Here is a 22,472-nt window from a genome sequence, read left to right on the forward strand (position 1 = left end):
TTAGAGGAAGAGGAAACTTCTAAACGAACTCTGAAGTTTCGGTTACAGTATGCAAGATTTAGATTCCCTACTGGAGAACGAAGATCTCTGGCTAGAAAGTACGTGTATTGTTTCCGAAACAAAGAGACTATAAAAACAGGCTGCCATGCCACGACTTATGTCACATGTCATCCAACAGATTCCGTGGAAGGAACTCAATGACCATATTCAAACCGTGGATCATTACCATCAATTATTACAAGAACTGTATCCGTTCAATTTGGGACGACAAGTGGTGTGTGTCTTAGTGACTTGTTTTTTTGGATTTCGTTTACCAGCCGATTCTTTGTGGACTCTTTACGATCAGTACTTACCACCTTCATGGCCTTAAATGGTCACGAAAAACTCCTTTTGCTCAAAGCCTTGCGTTTTCATCTGGATACTTCTCGACCTCAACAGGAAAAAAAGATTCGTCAACTTTTAGCTACCCAAGACGTGTATGACGATGTGTGTGTAGCTTGTGACTTACATCCCCATTGGACAGATGTCCGTGCCTGGAAAGAATGGGATTTTGAGGCTTGGACCCAAGAAGTGGCCCAGTATGCACGAGAGTTGTTCAAGGAAAAAAGTTACTTTTCAACCCGTGTTAGTGACGGTGCCAGAAGAACCCGTCACCCAGGACAGGACTGTCGTGGACAGACCTGAAAGACCCTTTCGGGAGGACACTTGTGTGACTTTACCCCCTGTTGAACTGGTTAGAACATTACCCAAAACATGTGGTTGTTGTACAGACACTTGTGTTTATTCCACGTTCATCGTTATCATGTGCCTTTTATCCTTGTACTTAAGCCTTTGGCTTTTATGTATTTTTGTCTTTCGTATTCATGTTTGAAAAAAAAACATTCAATAAACGTGTTCTGAAAAAGTATATAAACTCTTGTCTTGTTTGTTTTTCGTGTCACAAGTGACATTTTTCACACCATGGCTACCTCTGCTGTCTCTGCTCCCTCTTCCTCTACTGTCAAAGTCATCGACGAACACTTAGATCGTGCCAGTTGGGAGGCTTTGTATCTTCGCCATCCCTTTAACATGCTCATTGCTGGACCTAGCGGTTCTGGCAAAACCGAATTCGTCAAACGTTTGATCGAACATAAACATCATTTGATCGATCGGCCCCCTCAACGGATCGTGTGGTGTTACAAAGAGTGGCAATCGGCGTACAGCCTCTTGCGAGAAAGTCAAGGCGATTCCATCGTGTTTGTGGAAGGCATTCCTAAAGAAGACGACGGCATCGTCTCTGACTCCCGTCTAACCCATTTGGTCATTTTCGACGACATGTTAGGAGAAGACGAAGAAGAAATTAAATTGTGGTTCACGCGCAAAGGGCATCACCGTAATGCCAGTGTCGTTTACATCAACCAAAATTTGTTTCAACAAAGTAAAGCCCATCGCACCATCAGTCTCAATGCGCATTACGTGGTCTTGTTTAAAATCCCTCGAGATAAATCGCAAGTGCAAGTCTTAGCCAAACAGTTAGGAACGCCTTGGCTGACTCAGGCGTACGACGATGCCACTCAAACTCCACACGCCTATTTACTCGTCGATTTGAAACCTACGACCCCCGAGGATTTGCGATTTCGTACCCACTTGTTTCACCACTGGTGCCAAGACGGAGGGCCTGTCCTGTACACGTCTCCGTTCTCGACTTCATTTCACTCCCCATGAAAAAAATCTATAAAAACCTCAGACCCTTTTTCGTCTGTCTCACACAGTGTGAACATGACGTCCCTTCAGTCGCATCTTCCCGTCAAATTGATTCGTGCCTTGTATGGCATCAGTCGAGAAAAAGATCCACAAACACGAGCCCGTGTCTTAGAAGCTAGTCTCAAAGAAGTCTTACGATGGTTCACGGTGACGGCACGTCAATTACTCCAAGGAATCATTCAGATTCCTCATCAAACCCAACGCTTTTTCGATCGAAACAAAGTCGCTTTGGTCCAACTGGCCGATCCCCGCATCGACACTCAAACCAAAAAACAAATCATTTTGAAACCTGGAGGGAGCGGTACTCTAGGAGGGGTCATCATTCGCTCACTCTTAAGATGGGATCCTAATGCCCCCAAAGTTATCCCTAAGACAAAAGTCCAACGAAGCCCCAAGAAGAAAAAGAAAAAGACCAAGTCCCCAAGAAGAACTTCTCCAGTGGCGGGACCCTCCTCTTACCAGACACCACCACCATCACCCCGGAAAAAGAAAAGAAGCCCCAAGAAAAAGAAACAGAGAAAAAGTCCCCAGAAAAAGAAAAGTCCACAGAAGAAAACTAGTCGCAAGAGAGGCACTTCGGCCAGGACGCAACCTTACACTCGCAAGCCACGACCTGCCACAACGTCTCCGGCAGCCTCACGTTTGTCCACTTCTCCGTTGATGTCACCAGGAACTGAAGAGTACTTGGAGACGTTGATTACACCAAGAACTTCTCCGTTGATGACCCCCAAAAGAACTTCCCCAGTGGCAGGACCTTCCCATTTAGCGGCAGTGGCTGCTGCTCACAAAGTACCTTCTCCCAAAATCAAAGTTCAAGAAAGATCGGGCATGTTACAAAGTTTACTGGATTTGTCCAAGCAAGAACTGGCTCGATTTAGTCCGTTACGTACCCCTGCACGACGTGTCATGCCTGTCCTCAAACTGATAAAACGTAAAGACAATCAGTGGCGACGCGTTCCAGTATAAAAAAGGCCTGTGACCGAGTAGGGTATCAGTATTTTTAGGTGCTCCTAAAGACTCAAAGATGTCACCCTCCAGAAAACCCCAAGGAAAGAAAAGAAAAGGACTACCACCACGTTTAGCCAAACATGGGGACCTGTTATCTGTCCTGTCCAAAGCTTCTCCACCCCTACGAAAAAAACTCATTCAAACGGCCTCCAAAGAGGTCATCGATACCGTGTGCGAATGTTGTTTGAACGTTTTGAAAGGCACGATCCCTTTGTCCAAACACCAGAAACAATGCTTAGGCAAACATCGTCACGTTCTTCGGAAAATGGTTCAAAAGAAAATTCCCATTCGTCAAAAAAAGAAGATGTTGGTCCAACGTGGAGGCATTTTACCTCTCTTGTTAGGCCCCATACTGAAAGGAGTCTTGGGAACCATGTTGGGAGGACTGATGGGAGCAAGATAAAAAGGCCTTCGGAAGTCCCAAGATCTCACTCAGAATTCACCCCTGACAACCCCATGGAAGGACGAAAACTAGCTTTAGTGCCTTACAAACGATGGATGGAATACCATCGGTGGCAAGAACAACGCACCCCGCATTTACCTCCCAATCCCAATTTGAGCGAGATGTCCCAGTTACAACACGAATTGCAATCCTTGCTGGATCGCCAAGATTTGTCCGAAACAGAAAAATCGCAAAAGTACGGTCAACTCTTGCAAAGACTGCAACTCTTTCACCAGAAAGCTTTAGACGAAACAGCTTTACCCACTCTGAAAGATTTTAAGACCTTGATGAAAAGTCCAGCACCATCACCAGTACCAGTACCAGTACCACCAGTACCCGTGACCAAGACAGAAAAAGGAAAAGAAGAAGAAGAAGAAGGGTTTCAAACTCCACCAGAAAAAGTACGCAAGTTAACAACACCACCTACCTCCAGAATTGGATGGATTAAAAAGATGATGGCCACCCCTTCTTCCTCACAAGAGAAAAAGAAAGTGAAGACAGAAGTGAAGACAGAAGTGAAACAAGAACCGATATCCCCCGCTCAGACATCCTCCTCCTCTTCGACACCTATTGCTGGCCGCACACGCAAAGCCTTGCAATCCAAGAAAATACCCCAAGAGAAAAAGAGTAGCCTCTTCCAAGAGTGGGTGCCTTATTAAGACACCAATCAACACAAAAAAAAATGGAAAAAGTCTTAGCTAGCATTTACTACGATCCCTCGCATCCTGCAGGTTACGCAGGAGTTCAAAAATTGTATCGTGCTGCCAAAACGCGACTGAAAAGTCTCCGTTTACCTCAAGTGCAACGATGGTTACAAGAACAAGCTACCTACACTTTACACAAACCCATTCGACGCAAGTTTGCCAGAAGTCGCACCCGAGTGGAAGGTATCGATCATCAATGGCAAGCCGATTTAGCCGATGTCTCTCATTTGGCCAGCTACAATCGTGGTTACAAATATTTGTTTTGTGTCATCGACGTCTTTTCCAAATTTGCCTGGGTCGTGCCTTTGACTTCCAAATCCAGCAGCGAGTTAGTGCGAGCCCTGCAACGGGTGTTGAAACAAAGCGGTCGTCGCCCTCTTCGATGGCAAACGGACAAAGGCACCGAATTTCTGAACCAAGCTTTCCAAAAAGAATTAAAGAAACGTGACATTCATTTTTTTACCACCGAGAATCCCGAAACCAAAGCCAGCATCGTGGAACGTTTTCAACGCACTTTGAAAGAACGCATGTGGAAATATTTTACGCATCACCACACTCTGAAGTACATCGACATCTTACCGCACCTGGTGCAAGCGTACAACCAATCTTACCATCGAAGCATCGGACGTGCCCCGCAAGACGTGACTCCCGACAACGAAGTGCTGGTGTTCGAGCGCCTGTTCGGTACGTCCCCGACGAGGGCTGTCCCCAAGAAAAGTGGAGAGTTGACCGTAGGAGATTGGGTGCGCATTGGCAAAACCAAACGCACTTTCGACAAAGGTTACTTACCTAACTGGACGACCGAACTGTTTCGCGTCACTGGACGAGTACATGGCCGTCATCCTGCCGTCTATAAATTGGAAGACATGAACGGAGAAGTACTCAAAGGAACGTTTTATTTGCCCGAGTTACAACGTGTCACCAAAAAAGAAGACGACGTGTACGACATCGAAAGCATTCTCGAACGCAGAACCCGTAAAGTGGGCAAACGACGTGTCAAAGAAGTCAAAGTACGTTGGAAAGGATATCCACCCAGTTTCGATTCTTGGATCGACGCTTCGCAAGTCATCGACTATAAAAAGAAGAAGTGACCATCATGCCCTTTCACACATCAGACGCAGCTACGTCGACCAGTCCTTCTTCCCCTAGTTCTTCTGTGCAAGATTTACAAAAACAACCCTTGTGGGTGTGGTGTGGAGAACGTGTGCCTAAAACGCAAATCGTCTTTTTCTGCCAAATCTTCGTGGTGTATTGTGTCATCGGGGCAGCCATCGCCAATTTGAGTTTGCAACAAGGAGACAACCATTTTATTGAGCAGTTGCATCGGTTACCTACTTCCCAATCCCTCCCTGAAATTCTCCTCGAACGGGAACGTTGTGTCCAGTGCCAGTGTTAGTGCCAGTCACCACTCCAACAACCACAACCAGAACCCCATTTTGGGCGGAGACACGCCTCTGACATCCACTAACCCCTCGGACAGCCACAGAACTCTGGAATTATGAGTCACCAAAACCAATTTTACTTAACCTTACCCAGTGACAGTTCCATGGAGGTGTTTCCCAACAACACGTTGTGCTGTTACACGGCCAAATTACCTCAAGCCATCCAGTTAGATCACGAAGCCCATTGGGAAGTGGCTTTAGTGGAAATGATTCACCCGACCCAAGTCCACAATGTCCTTCCCAATCAAAATACTTTTAAGGTGGAAGTTCATGACGAGCAATTGCAAGAGTACTTGGATAAGAATGTCAAATATGACAATAAAACCTATGATGAGAAACTTAAAACGTGGACCTACAACTTTGTGATTCCCCCAGGCTATTATTTCAGTGGTCATCATTTGGTCAGCGCCATAGCCTCCAAGTTTAATGGTGTGTTTGGGGAAGTTTTTAAGAAGGAAACTTTCAGGAACAAAAGTGTCGCCCTGGAGTACCACAAAGTAGCTCGTCGCTTCTTGATGAAATTTGAGCGAAGTAAAATCGTCTCCATTATATTTTGTCCCAAATTGTTTGACATGTTGGGCGGGGACATGGAGCTGAGGAAGAACTTAGAACAAAAAACATCACCCGAATTACCCATCATTTTCGACAACGTGACTTTTGGCCAGTATTTTCGTACCCCGGTAGAACTGAACCAAGGACTGAATTTGATGTTCGTGTACTCCGATGTGGTGGAATACAACGTGGTGGGACACACCTCCGTGCCGTTACTGCGTGTCATTCCTTTCAAAGTGGATTCTGCCACGAACGCTGACGAGGAAGGTGGAAACACTTACCACGTCCACCGCGAATTTGTCCATCCTCACTATTTGCCGGTCAGCAAGTCGTATTTGGACACGGTCAACATTACTATAAAAGGAGATTTGGGACAAAATATTCCATTCACCAAAGGAAAAGTCACGGTGAAACTCCATTTTCGAAAACGGTTCTCTCACGACTCGTAAGTAAGTCATGTATCCAGTGTACCGAGGGGTGGCTCGACAGCGAGGACACGGTTTAGGAGACATGTTAAAATCGGCCTTTCGTTCGGTGGCCCCAGTCTTGAAACCGATGGTGACACGCGGATTGCACGCCTTGAAAGATGCGGCACTGACACAAGGCAAAGAATTTCTCCAAAATGTCATCATCGACAAACAAAACCCTAAAGAAGCCTTCATGAGGGCAGGTAAAAATGTCTTGCTGCAAACGGGCAAAGACATTTTGGGCCGACGAGACACACCTATAAATGCCCTGCACGCTACCGAGTCAAGCATTCAGCAAGGACAAGGCAGAAAGAGACGACGAAGAAAACACCCTTTCACCAGACTTCAAGCGAGAAAGGCCAAGAAAAGAAGAACCGTTCGAGACTTAGACGTTTTCGATTATTGAAACACAGCAACAACAAAAAATGATGCACCGAGAGTCTTGCGCTTGTTCCAAGACGGAACTGGATCTGTTTGCCATGCCCCCCACCATGATGACGATGCAAGAATCCCATTGGGTGGAATTTAATCCCATCTCCACACTGACCGATTCCGCTCCCATCGAGTTTGAAATCAAAGGACAGCCCGAAGATTACATCGATCTGAATAGCAGTTACTTGTACTTGAAAGTCCAAGTTCTAAAAAAAGATGATAAAGGAGTAGAAGACGATGACGATATAGCTCCCGTCAACAATTTCATGCATTCCTTGTTCAGCTCAGTGGATTTGTACTTGAACAAAAAACTGATCAGCAGCAGCATGGATACTTACCCTTACCGTGCCTACCTGGAAAATCTCTTGACGTACGGAACAGATGCCAAGACAAGTCATCTCAATGCCTGTGTGCTATGGGTAGATGACACACCGGACAAGTTCGACGCAATAGATAAAAGCAATGAAGGCTTTGAGGCAAGAGAAAGCAAAATCTTAGACAAGAGGAGTTTAGAACTGATGGATCGTTTGCATTTGGACATGTGGTTGCAAGAGAAATATTTGCTGAACGGGGTGAATGTTCGCTTGAGACTGAATCGTAGCAGTACCACTTTCCATTTGCAGGCTGCTGATCTTGCTAAGGCTCCTAAAAGCATAATCCAAGAAGCCAAACTCTACGTACGACGCATAGAAGTGTTACCTAAAGTGGCAAACGACATCAGTCAGACGTTGAGCAGAACGACCGCCAAGTATCCCATCCGACGCGTGGAAGTGAAAACGTTCACCATTCCCGCTAACCTGCAATCCATAACCCAAGATCATCTGTTTCAAGGACAGCTACCCAAGCGTTTAATCCTTGGTATGGTCGATAATGAAGCCTTCAACGGAGCCATCCATAAAAATCCTTTCAACTTTCAACACTTCGGCGTGTCCAAGATCGAAGTCAGTCGCGATGGCAAGACCTTGTGTACCCGACCCTTTGAACCTAAGTTTGGTGACAACGAGAAGAATTACTTGAGATCGTACTTGTCCCTGTACGAAGCCACGGGTCAGTTAGGAACCAACACCAGTCACGGCATTGAGTACGACGAATATGACAAAGGCTATACTTTGTGGGCTTTCGATTTCACTCCAGACCAAGGCAGCGACGAGGGACATTTCCACCCTATAAAATCTGGCCAGATTCGTGTGGAACTTCAGTTTGCAAAGCCACTGAAACAGACAGTGAACGTCATCCTGTATGCAGAATTCGATAATACCATAGAAATCAACAGTTTGAGAGAAGTCATTCTAGATTATTAGAAAGCCATGGAAGACTGTTATCCCTCTTTACCTAGTGGAGAAACTTTGGAGATGGAGTGTAAGGAGACCGTGGAAGGAGAAGAATCTCAAGACAAAGACGAAGAAGATATCATGATGAAGTCGAGATGGCCAGAACAAGAAGCCCATTTAGTCTGCTGTTTTGCCAAACACTTGGTCGACAAAATGACGGAATTGATCAAGAAAAATTGTTATGGATGTCAAAACGATCATCCCAGTCAAATTCAACACGATAAATGCCTGATGTTGAGTCAAGAAGAAAAATTGGACGAGTATCTGGACGAAGCTTGGAGCCTCATCTCGAACAAAGACGTGTTGCACCAGTGGTATAAAGACTTGCGTGAACATTCTTGTCCACCATTAACCACACAAGAGATCCATCGTATCGAAGCTCTCCTGAATCAGAGTGAGGAAACAGAACGAATAACCGTTTATTCGTCAGACATTTTCAAGCAAAAAGTCAGGATCGAATTGACGACTTATTATTACCTGTGAAGAAGAAAACAAACACAAAAAACAATGGATACCTGGGAACTTTATTACCTTTTGAACCACAGTTCGTATACGTCTTCTTGGAATCCCGTCGTCTGTGCTAAAGATGAACTCCCTCATCGCAAACCTAAAGACCATCAAGCTTACGTGATCAACACGGACGACAGTCATCTCCCAGGAACCCACTGGGTAGCCGTCTACTTTCCTCAAGAAGGCTGTGTGGAATATTTCGATTCGTACGGATTGCCCCCCTTGGAAGACGATATCATAGACTTTATGAGAAGAAATGCTCAAACCACCCGATTCAATAACGTGAAATTACAAGGCACAGATTCCTTGGTGTGTGGACAATATTGTGTGTATTTTCTGCATCATCGCAGCCTGGGCTATTCCTTAGAACATTTAGTGACTCATTTCGATCCTCGTTCTTCTGCTAGAAACGATGTGAAAGTAGATCGATGGTTTTGTGACCATTATGCTTATCTTTTGTCTCAAGCTAGGAAACGTAGTGTCCATCAATGGCCTAATGATTTCCAACAGTGGAAATCACAATTTCATTCACAACGTTGTCAGCCTTGTTTAAAGTAGATTGTATTTGAAGAACAAAATTGTTTGATGTTATAGTGTTGGATTATTGATAAAAATGTTGTTGTTTAGTGTTAAGTGATTTTTGAATAAAAATGTTGTGTTTAGAAAAAATGCCTTTGTCTTTTGTTTAGCTATAAGAATGTTGGATTGATGCTCTTTCATTTCTTACTATCCCTCTCATGAACGTTGCGGCTCGAAAACCGTGTGGGGGATGTTTTCCTTCACGTCCGCGCTTTAACTTTAAGAACCGGGTTGTTCCCAGTCTAGCCATCCATTGTCGACTCATCCTCCTAAGAAGATGTGCTCCAAACTAGCTAAGCTCAACGAAGCCTACGTGAATCTGCATAGGGTCAGACACAGTCTGATACCAAAGCCAGAAGAAATAGAGAATGTGAGAATGTTAAAAATCACTGAAGACCTGATAGAAGAGCTCTTCAGAGAAGAAATGAACAAGGAGAAAGAAGAATGGACAGAGAAGTACAGACTTCAGAGACAGCAGCAACAGCAGCAACAACAGCAACAGCAGCAGCAGCAACCTGAAGCTGACAGAGGCTTTGTCGATTGTCGTATCGACACCAAAGAATTCTTCTTCTCTTTCCGAAGAAGCAGACCTATTGCCAGAAAGTCTATCCTCAGAGGACATCGCATTCTTAGAAACTGAAAAAAGAATGCCATAGCAAAACAAAAAACAGCCCTTTTCAGGGCTACCCAATACTCTAGAAAAGAAATAACTATTAATTTGCCAATGTGTGTAGGTAGAGTAGTGTGAAAATAAACACTAACTCTTTCTTTAAAAATATGAGGGTATGTGTTTGTGTGTTTGTGTTTGTAAGTGATAAAGTAGGTTGGTGTGGATAGTAGATTAAAATGATGTTAGTTTTTTGGGCTGTTTGAGGTGTATATTTGGGGTTAGATTGGATTGCTTTGCGTATGTGGATAGTCTATTGAAGTGATGGGTAGCATAAAAAAGTGAGCGAGTGTTTCTTTTAGGTCCGCGCGTTGTTCTGGTTAATGATCTAGGTAAGATGAATTTTATGTTTTTAGGGGGGATGTTTTCCTTCACGTCCGCGCTTTCAGTATAAATTGAAACTCGTTCGGCAGTCCAGCTACCCTTGTTGATTGATCAACACAGCCAGAAGAATGACTAGCAGAATAGTGAAACTGTTAGAACTCCAGATGCACCTGGAATATGCCAGGCGGATAGTAAACGAACTATCAGCGGAGGCTATAGTAGAAGAAGCAAGAATAAAGAAGGAAGAAGAGGAGAGAAGACAGAGGGAAGAGGAGGAAAAGAAAAGAGAAGAGATGATGTCGTTTAATATTCCTGAAACAGAGGATTGGGGTGCTGAAGCGAATCATCCTCCCTCTGCGCTCCCCAGAAGAAAGGTGAAAGAAGACTGGGGAAGAAGATGCGTGTGCGGCGCCAGGCCAGGAAGGTGCAACCATTAGATAGGTGCATCTGGAGTTTAAAAAAAACAGCCCTTTTCAGGGCTACCCAATACTCTAGAAAAGAAATAACGATCGATTTGCCAATGTGTGTAGGTAGAGTAGTGTGAAAATAAACACTAACTCTTTATTAAGATATTGTGAGGGTATGTGTTAGTGTGTTTGTGTGTTTGTAAGAGCTCAGGTATGTTAGTGTGAATAGTAGATTATGGGTTTCTTAGCAAATGTGGAGAGTATAGTTAGGGTTATATTATATGAAATGAGAAAGTAGGGGGATGTTTTCCTTCACGTCCGCGCGATGTTTGGTCATCATCTAGGTAAGATCCATTTTATGTTTTAGGGGGATGTTTTCCTTCACGTTCGCGCTTTTCGTATAAGAACCCACAGTGTTCGTTGTTCAAACCATTCTGCAAAGAATACAAAGAAGATGGCGTCAAACCAAATGGACAAATTACAAACCTTGCAAGACGTTTTAGACAACTTAGGAATAATGGAACAGATGCTATTAAGACTGGTTGAAGACCATTATTCCTATAGTCCCCATCGTGTGAAGATGGAAATTAATAACTTAAGGAAAGCAAAGGACAAGATTAGTGGTGTTATGAAAGAGATCAAGGAGGAGAAGGAGGATGAAGAGGAAAGAATAAGAATACGCAATTGGAACGAAAAAATTGAAAAAGAAGAAGAAAATGAAAAGAAGAAGAAAGAAGAGGAGGAAGAGAAGAAGAAAGAAGAGGAGAAGAAAAAAAAGAAAGAGAAGAAGAGTGTAGGAGATAAAATAAGAACTTGGTGGAGGAAAAGAAGAAATTAGAAGCAGAAGAAAACCCAAAGGCCCTTTTCAGGGCCAGCCATATTTCTCGAAAAGAGATAGTCTTTGAATTGCCTACCCCTTTTTTAAATTTAAATTTAAATTTAAATTTTTAAAAAAACTTTTTAAAAAAAAAAAATCCCATGTTAAATTCCCCTTGTACGTATAGTATCCCACGATTTATTCCCATGTTAAATTCCCTTGTACGTATAGTATCCCACGATTTATTCCCATGTTAATTCCCCTTGTACGTAAAGTGTCCCACGATTTTTCTCCATGTTAAATTTCCATTATACGTAAAGTGTCCCAAGGGTGTTTTTAATGCTAATTCCCATTATACGTAAAGTGTCCCCCTTCACTACTACTAGGCTTTACTTTTTTTATAGCTGTCTCCTCATTTATACAGTCTTAGCTACGATGTCGTAGCCTCAGCTAGATTTGTTCTGGTTGAGGCTACGAACTGATCCCATATCATGTAATGGAGCACAAAAACAGTAATCACTCAAGTCAGAAAAACAAACAGTTTAGAAATCTACTATATAAGTGTAATCATGTTGTGAAAGAAGTTTGGCTTATTTTGAATTTATTAAGCCCTTACACGATAAAATAAATTGGCATGTTTACACTAACCTCACAGTGTCCGTCATGACAGATAACGCGAGACTCTCGCCGTGACCCCTTTTCTACGTAAGGCTGGTCAGACCATATTTGGATATTCTACGCTAAATGGCGCATAATGGCTTCTTGGTGGAATTTCAAAATTGCCGATAAACCGTATTTACTCTTAATGCGCAGAATTTCTGACTCAAATCGCGCCAAATATTTACTACGATTTGTTTACATTTCCAAATAAGGCCTCAACGTCCTTATGTGACACACAAACAAACGAGGCTGAGAATGGAAGTAATCATTATTTGAACTCATATGGCCGACGATCTAAACGAAAATATCGGATAAAAAAGGTAAACGAGATTTTACAACCATTTCTACAATGATTTTCGATTCTTCCGGTATTAAATAAGAGGACTACTCAATTTATTGGGTTATATGCAAAGAATATGTTTAAATTGTTGATATTAGGCTAAAAGAGCGCCGGGTGTGAATCACGCCCGGCTTGCTCCTTTGACACATATATGCTCATGTTAGTACCCTGTCCACGAGGTACGAGTAAGGGTACTAATATTAGTACTAATACAGCCTATGCTGTGTTTATGTACATTTTAAAGCTTTTAGTTAGCAAAAGTAAGCAAACATAATAATCCTACATTAAAAGGAGAAATTCTTTGCATAGTACAGCTTAGAAGGTATTACAGCAATATCCTTAGTTAATCCAGCTCAAAAATCGCCATGGCCGAGACTGAAACAAAAATCTTTTGTTTTACAGCAACAGATGGTTCATTTCTACACATATTCTTGAATGATTACTGCATGTCTTCCAACCGATTTACAGTTTCGTTTAAGAGCATGTAACTGCAAATATTTACAAAGCCTTTGTAACATTCATTAAATTCGCATCATGTGACGGAGAAAACTTGATGTTTATTTATAACACCAGAAAGGAAGTACTTGTGCTAAAACCTAGCTTTCTTGTGTATTTGTACACTATTTATTAACAATGGTTGAAATATTATTTTGTTATTTGTTATCTTCTGCTTCGTTATTATTTCCATAACTACTTGATATTTTAAGAATTGAACTCCATATTTTACCGGAATAATGAAGTTGTAAAGTTTAAAAATCGATTATACGCTTTTCCTGAAAGACCTTCGCTTTCATCGTGGCAGTTTATATGCAGTGTGTAATCGACGTTTATGCTTAATGACTTCATGAATCCTGCAAAATGTGAAGTTCTTAACTTGAGCAGAAGATGCTTCAGTTACTTAAAGTAATATAAAAATATCTGCACAAATATTTTAATGTCAAATAATAAATGTATCTCTATACGAAGACTGTATTGTCTTCATCCTTGTTTTCCGTATACGTTCATCTTTGTTTCGAAATGTTACGACACGATACGAAGTAAATGTATAATTCATAAGATAATTATATTGTAAGATCCACAAAACATTTTTTCTTCCGGTTTTTCTGTTAAACACCGCACCTAACAAAATCAAGTTAAAGATTGAAACGTTAAATAACTGATACTTTGTGCTAACTAATAAATGCCAAATATTTCGGTCGATCAAATAAAGCCGCAATGTAGTGTTTCTAGCTAATTTTTGGACAAAAGTGTTCTGGCCATCTCTTGTCTCTTTTTTTATCTTGTAAACTGGTCATCTCTTATCTCTTATTTCATCGTTTAAACTGACTCAGACAGTCTTACAATCTTACCAGTTACCCAGCTGTGTTTTTCCCTCAATCTAAATGTATCCTCTCTTTCCATATTTTCGTCATTAGATTGTATCACTGGGGATAGCTATGAAATATTTGAAGCGTAAATGTTATATTTAATACCCGGGGACTTTTTCTCATATGGAATATCCTTTTTGTTTCCTTTGCTGATAGATCCCATAACCAGAAGCTGAAGTCGAATTTGGTGGCAGAATCCATCAAGAGAATAATTATAATGTTCTTTTAACTTTTGAATCCACGGTATATGCCGTATGGGATGAAATAGTACATTAATTTTTCTTTAATTCTGCAAATTTAGGAGCGGGAATGGGAAACTTTAATTGACATTATGCTCGACTCCCCATATGCGATACTACATTGTTTGTTTTCTTTAAAAAGTATTTGTCCAATGACCGCAGACTTCATAGGAACCGGGAAACTCACGGCAGCTTTACGTGGCAGCTGGCGGACAGACATTCCTCTTTCGGCTATTTTGTACTTATTCCAGCTCATTATATGGTGATATCTTGTTCCATGCTGGGTTTCAATGTTTACCGCATATTAATATGTGGTTCCCACTATTTCAGAAGCTGCTTACAAAATGCACCAGCTTTTATTGTTTTCAATGAACTTTCCTCTTTGTCTTCAGAAATAATAGTGACGTCAGAGATTATAAGCACGTGGGTCTTTAACTTTATACAGTGAAAAAGCAAGTTGCAAAGAGGATCATAAAAATATCACCTTTGTTACTTCATTTGCGTTTGCATCTCTCAAGAAAGAAAAGATTTCTAGACGCAGGTTGAATCTTTTACCGGAAATTTAGAGCTTTTTGTTTTGATGCCTTCTTAAAAAAATCGGTTTTACTTCAAAGCTAAACCTGAAAGGAATTCATCCACCGACACAGCAATGCGACAGTTTTGTAAATTAAGAAATGAGATTAAGCAGAAAAAAATATATAAATTAAATTTGGAACCTTAATACTTCTTCGTTCCGAGACATCGTAGCATTAATATTATTTCCTGTCGTTTTAATTTCAGTTGTATTATATTAACAGTTGTATTTGATGCGCTTTGCAGAATATTAGAAACCGCGAGACACAGCAGTTACTAATTAAAAAACTATATCATACTTTTAATGAAGAGCTTCCTCATCAGAATTGAAGAAACGGTTTTAATTCTGACTCGCATAAGAAAGGAGATAACAAAACCTGGTCTTAGATTCAAATCCTCATATCTCCATACTGCTCTTTTATCAAGTCGTTCCTTCAGAATACTCAGTACAAAAATATAGTTATTGTATCGCCGTTGTTTCAAGTAAGCCAGACGTCAGGTGTATAATCCGTTACAAGTAAGCCAGGCGTCAGGTGTATAATCCGTTTCAAGTAAGCCAGGCGTCAGGTGTATAATCCGTTACAAGTAAGGATGTATTGCTCTTTCAGTTATAATTACCAGTGTTTAAGTACAAAATTCGCTGACTAATCCACATTGTCATTTTCTGGAACAGCAGAGATGGAACGGTAGCAGACATTGTGTATGTTCAGTGTCATTATGCTTGCTTCTTTATGTTTTGAAAACAATAACTATCGAGGGTTCAACAAACAAGGATATTTGTGGTTTTTCATGGACAGAAGACAAATACCGATATTAACATTCAAAACAAAAAAGGTCAAACTCATAATATTAGGCGAATTACTGCTTGTCATTCCATTTTCTATGAATTTAGCCGGACTATTACTGTAGACAGTCAGCATGAACTTTGATGGAACTCTTCACATATAGAATGACACTTTGAACGGTAATGGCTAACATTTCATTTCTATATTTATGATAATTGGTATAGTAATCAGACTATGGTTACATTTTAGTTCTTGTTCTATTTCAAAAACAGACTAGCAAACATTATTATGATCATGCAGTGAAAAGGTTTTAGCATCGTTATGGCCTATCTACCCGGCGGCAGTTTTAGTCATAGACGATATTTCTGAAAGCATTTCGTGAACAAGTTAGAAATTAAATGTGGAAAACTACATGTAGAGAACAAACGCAGCGTAGCAAGAGTTGTCATACGTATATTGCATCCGTATCTTATAACCTTGGATTATAGGTCTGCAAAAGGTGGACCAATTCATTTTGTGGTGTGGTTCTGTTTTGAAATACATTCGATAAGCTTGGGATTCTTGATATTTATTGGATTATAATTGCATACGTGTCTTGACTGGTATTCGAAAACGATCAAATCAGGGCAAACTCATTATTCATATAAGTCAATACAGAAGCAAGGTCCAGTTCGCAAATACTGAGAGAAAAGATTTTACTGTTGTTACAAGATGCATCTTCCAACAAAAAAAGAAACAAGGCTTCATCAATTAACTTTCCTTTGAATAAGTTTTGTCTTGCAACACATCTTGAAGCCAGTTATGTGGTTCACGAAATTATTTAACGCAAATTGAATGATATTTGTTTAAATAATATTGAAATAAAAATGGTTTAGAACGTGATGTCCGTTATAATGATAGAGGGAGTACATTAAATGTTGTAAAACATACCATATTTATGACACTTTTTGTTCGAAATATGGATTATGGAGTTTCAATGTATTTGATAATTAATGTTTTGTGCAGAAGAAAACAAACCAGTTGAAATGACGAGTTACTTTAAGTTAGCAAGGCATTGTTAAGTAGTGCAAACGTCGTTTGCTTTCTTTCATTTAATAAGTTCTCAACAGCTTATAATAGACGTATATCAATATTTGGAAAAGGATTTCTTCCATTAAAGTAGATCCGATATTATAATTGACTTTTCAAGGAAATTTGTGGCTTGCGTGCAAAGCTGTTTTCTCTCACAGTATCTTCATTTTCCCCACAAAACTGGATAAGGGATCACCCAGTTTTGTTCACGAAACACGACAAGTATTCTTTCGTTGGAGATAAATCGAAAGTATTTCATATTTGGCCTGTTTTGACTTTTCATCATACACAATAAATGAATATTGACAAATAATTGAACACATTACATCGGTGGACTCATGGAAACAGTGTAAAGAAAATATGTGATGGACATGGACCTTTGACAACTTTGATTAGGGGTTCGTTATTAAATGTCCATAGGACATGGCCTCCTGTCCAACATGTGCTGTATATCCGTTCGGTAAGTTCAAGTGTGTTTATTCACTCTTTGTTTTTAACCATAAATACTGTAGTTGTATGAGAAAAAGGACATATAGCGACACCTTACCTGATCATTTTAGGCAGACTAATTATATATGATTCTTGCTTACCATGTTTCTTTTCTCAATAAATACATGCCAACATAATAGGGACGACGCACCTTCCCGTACCTCACACGTTTAACAGCTTTTCCTGTCTGTGATAAGCAGTTCGAATGAAATGCATCCCACTGCAGAGTAGGTTGGAACCGGTGATATCGAACACGCGTCAGCTAAGAAAGCAGCAAAAGTCATACGAACGCTTTGCTAATGAACTTTTTCCTTGCACGTATATAGTACCAAGAAATTGTATTGCTATTAAGTCTGGTAGGCCTTGTATTGCCATCAAGTCTGGTAGGGCTTGTATTGCGTATTATGTATACTATTCCTTTTTTTCCATTAGGTCTACTAGGTTTTGTATTGTCATTAATTCTGGTATGCCTTGTATTGCCATTAAGTCTGCTAGGGCTTGTATTGGCATTAAGTATGCTAGGGCTTGTAATGCCGTTAAGTCTGCTAGGGCTTGTAATGTCATTAAATCTGATAGGGCTTATAATGCAAGTAAGCCTGCTAGGGTTTTTAATGCCATTAAGTCTTCTATTCCTTATATTGCCATTAAGTCTTATATGCCTTGTATTACTATTAAGTATGATAGGCCTTGTATCGGCATTAAGAAATCTAGGAATTGAGGATGCTTATACAGACGATGACAAATTGTATGATGGTGCTAAAATAATATATAAAGATAATACACACTAAAAAATGAAAACAACGAATATCTTAATTTTTGACAATAATTAAATTGGCTAGAATGTAGAATTTGAATGTAATAATTATGCACATGTGGCCTTAAGATAAGGGTACAATTATATGCGGGGTAGAGTAAACGAGAAAATGTCTATTCATTAAAGAAAGGCTATGTCTTTAAAGATTATATAATAATTTAATGCATGAATGCTTTGTAGATATGCATAACAATTCTTTTTATAACTTCTGATTTCGATTATTTAAAACATTATATATGAGTTTATATACGGCTGGGCGTTGTCCAGAATATGTTCTGTCCGTAAACATATATGCAAAAGCAGTCCAGTCTAAAAATGGTAGTCATCTTCCCAATTATTTTCCATTTTCACAACTAGTTGTAGGGTTTGCCGATTTATCAATTTCAATTTCAAGTCGATCTAACGATATTCTCACCAATTGTAGCTCTAAATTTCTGAGTAATGCTGTGTTGGTAGTACGAAAACAGAAGCATGTAATTTCTCTTTATAATATAGCTCCAGATCAGTCTATCAATCAATCTTTATTTCCATTCTGTTCCAAACTATCAGTCTCTGTTTGAAGATATAAATAAAAGTGCTCCTGTCTATTATTCAGTAATTTAAGCAAACACGATAAAGACCTATGAATAAAATCAATTGCCAAAAGGAGCAGACGGTCTGCTTTGTTTCTTTGGAATATGATCTATATAGATATAGTTTTTATATATTTCATATAATCATAATTCAAAATATGAAACAAGTGCTTAATAATAACTTGATACATTTCGGTAAATAAAAACTTTCTTCCAAGTTTGTCATACACAAAACAATTGTATGTTTAGTTTTAGTTCAAGTAATCGTTTGCAAAAATATATATTTGCTTTTTTAATATAATTTGTTTTCCCAAAACAACAGCCTTATATGTAATGAACTAAGATGTACAAACCTAAGCGATTATAAACATGTGCAACGATATTTCACAAGAAAAAGGACCATGGCACATTTACTATCTCTAAAAGATTCAGAAGCTTAGCTGCTTAAGTAAAATTTGATTTATCTTAGATAAAGCCAGCAAAATGTGATTTGGCTAAGATGAAACCAGAACAAATGTGATTTGTCTTTAGATAAAACCGGCGATATTGGACTTGAAGATAAGTTCTTAAGTAAAACAGAAGATGATCAAGTAATTTAAAATTATCTTCATAACTCTTTTAATGTATATAGCAAGGTTTTGGACACCACTGTATTTCGATATTTTTTTATTATTTCATCTCTTGAACTGACACGGACCATATTACTACGTTAACAGTGATCCAGCTGCATATTCCAATTAATCTGAAATTGTTCTCTATGTTACGTTATTCACTATGACTCATTATCAACTTGAAACATTGTGGATAGGCACATTTACTTCAAGAACAAACTTTTATCCTGTACATATGGAACTGCGACGCACTATTTTTCGCTTATGATTCATCTTTTCTGCTGTCTTGGTTGTTAGCTGCCATAACCGGAAGCTGTAGTGGACTCTGATGACAGGGCCCATCAACAGAATAATTATGTACCTTTAACTTTTGAAACTAATTTAAGTCATACGTGATCAAAGGGTATACATTTTCTTTCTGCAAATGTAGTAACCATGGCAGCCATTAATTCTGGTGTTCCCATCTCTTCTTAAGCAATCTTATACCGTTTGTTTTTTTCTACAAATATTTTTGTCCACTGTTATTTATGGCTTATAAACAAATTTTAGGTCTTATTTCTTCAAGGAACCTGCTGAATTTGCTCAGATACATGTAGAATGGTATGAGCTTTGATAACAATATAATAGAACAGAAATTATTTAGTAATCTAGAAATGTCTCTGCGGTTTTGACATTGCAACTGGCGGATAGACACTCTTATTCTGTTCTGTTTGAACTTATTCGAGCTAATTATCCTGTTATTTATCTTTCTTTGATAGGTTTCAATGTTGCTATAGTTTTATCATCGGTTCCCCTGTTTCAGAAACTATTTACAAAATACGCTATAGTTTTCCTTTGTTTACAAGGGACTTTCCCTCCCCCACACCGCTTTTTTTAAACATTTTTTTTTACCTCAGGCACAACAAGGCTGTCAAGGATGGGGTGTCTGGTGTTCATAACTTTACAAAGAGGATCCTAGAAATATACAACGTTTTTGCGTTTCCGTCTCTCAGGAAATACAAGATTTTCAGACGCCCCTTCTATCGTTTACCGGAAATTAAGAGCTAATTGGTTGAAGACTTCTTTTTATAAAAAAAAAACAACGGATAATGTTTCAAAATTGGACTTCAACGGAATACATCTAGCGATACAACAATCTGACAGTTTTGTCCTGTAACAGTTACTAGTAAAATATGCACATACCCTATATTTAAGCCATTATAAACAAACCATTTTCTTTCTTACTTTCATAAAAAATGAACGGACAAAATCTGATTTTTCGTTTCGTCATAGCTTCAGAATGCTCAGTAAGAGAAGGTCTTCATTTTACAGATGTGGTTTCAAGAAAGTCGGACAACAACTATATAAAAATCGATAAAACTGTATTTAGGTGGTGTTATCGTTTAGTTTATAATTTATAGGTTTTATGGGCAACTTTACAGCATTGCTGAAAATTGGTCATGGCCATTTCTGGAACGCGGAGACGGAACGGTAGTATATTCTATGGATGTTGTGTGGTCTTTTCTTTGTTTCTCAACATTGAGTAGCGCATTGTTTCAGGAGTAGCAAGCCTTTTAATCCAAATTATACCCAATTCTCCATTTTTTTCTTCGACAAAATATTTTTCTACTGTTTCTTATTGCTTGTAAACGAATTTTATGTTTTCTTTTCAATGAATTTGCTGAAGTTGCTTAGACACATGTACAATGGTATGACCTTTGTTGATGATGCTGGTGCTCGGAGATTGTATAAGAATCAAGGAAATTCCATTTGGCTTTAACATGGCAACTGGCGGGTAGACAGCTACCATACTGGTGTCTTTGTACTTGTTCGTGCTAATTATCTACTTTTCTCTAATTTGTAAACGCAGTGGACCGTGATACGTCTCTAAAACACTCCTCGGGTAAATGCGAAACCTATGCACATTTCAAGTCTGCAAAATATATACACGACAGAACTTGCTTATAATGTGCTGATGTGCCTACCTCGAGAAATTCACAAAAAACAAAGAAATAGAACGTCAGTGTATTTTGTTGTTCGTCATGGTAATAATTCTGACTTAGTACTATTCTTTACTCTCAACGGATTCTCGGTTTTTAAGCATGTAGATGCTATCCACACATTGTACAGCCAAAATTTAATTGCGGAATATATGAGAAATATCAAAGGTCAACCAAAAGAAACATCTCTGAATATTCAAATCATCTGTGTTTTTGTTGTGTTGTTCGTGGCAGTGGTGTGTTTTTATATATAGAAAATTATTCGACTGAGACGAGATTAAACTGAAAACAAAAATTAAAAGAAAATTAAAATCTAAAACCATCGAAGTAACAACCTGTTGATTATAATTAAATGTATTTTAACAACTGCTGTTAAATTAGCAGATATTCTTCCTTAGCCAATACTTTCAACAGATCGGGACTCTTGTTTTAGCTACAAAAGCCTTTGTATGGATTGAGAACGATAATGCATTCCTATGGTATAAAACAATGATTCCATACCCCCAGGTCGCGAACCAAATCAGGGTCGCGAGGACCTTATGGAGGTTAACGGAGGGTCACAAGGTTTTTTGAAAAAGGAACAAACTTATCAATATGTTGAAACGCTGTCGTGAGGCTCAGGAGTTTTTAGGGTCGCGGTTAAGAAAGGTTGATAACCACTGATATAAAAGCTTTTCAAACTGATGTGCGTAAGCTTACTGTATATAGTTAAAAATGGCAAAATTCCAAGAAATACAAACTTGCCATGGCATCTAACAATCTACACAGGTATGCACTGTGGTTTAAATTGCTTAATTTACTGGTGAAATTCCAGCTCAACTCCATGTTTACTGTTACTCTTCACAAGAGGAACATTTGTATTCTATTTAGTTAAAATGAAAATGATATACCTTGAATTGATGTTTAAGTGCAGATATTATCTTTTTTCACGGCACAGATAAATAAGGATTTCAACTCTTAATTGTTCCAGTCTCCAGGTTTTCGTTGATTGTCCTCTGGAAACATTGAAATCGGTCACTAATCGGATTGCTGAACGCGGTCCAATGTGCATTTTAGTACTGTCGGATACATAAATCCTTCCTGCTTTATGACGACAAACGATCAATAGTTTATACTGTCTATGGTCTAAAACTAAGTAACAGAAAAGAGCAAAACCAAACAAATTTGGTAAAATTCTACAAATAATGTATTTCCTAATAATACAAAGTGAACATTTAAAAAGAACTTACTATATTGTGAATTATATCCTAAAAAGTCGTACAAGTTTCATAACCAGTCCAAATGTATGAAGTTCTAATTTAATTCCAGTGGTATTCCAAATAAGTTCATGTGACGTCACCCTCTTAGTAAGAGGGGTGGTTATTTGGATTAGACTGGCGTTATCTAGAGGACGACCTCCCTCGATATTATAGGCTGGTGGGAGTGGAAGGATAGAATTTCAACAAAGAACTGAGCAAGACTGTTGTGAAAATATAATGCAATACGAACCCCTTTATGCAAGAATAATAACAAAATTTAATCAATGACAATTAACAGCAGCAACTCCA

General features: G+C 39.2%; 1 protein-coding gene across 1 annotated transcript in view; it reads left to right on the top strand.

Moving 5' to 3' along the window:
• LOC149799535 (uncharacterized) overlaps positions 1-22,472 on the top strand; it is a 204,135-nt gene that overhangs the window by 154,055 nt on the left and 27,608 nt on the right. The window lies entirely within an intron of this gene.

Source organism: Sinohyriopsis cumingii, chromosome 5, assembly GCF_028554795.1.
Source record: "Sinohyriopsis cumingii isolate HCF-2022 chromosome 5, ASM2855479v2, whole genome shotgun sequence".
Classification (NCBI taxonomy): domain Eukaryota; kingdom Metazoa; phylum Mollusca; class Bivalvia; order Unionida; family Unionidae; genus Sinohyriopsis; species Sinohyriopsis cumingii.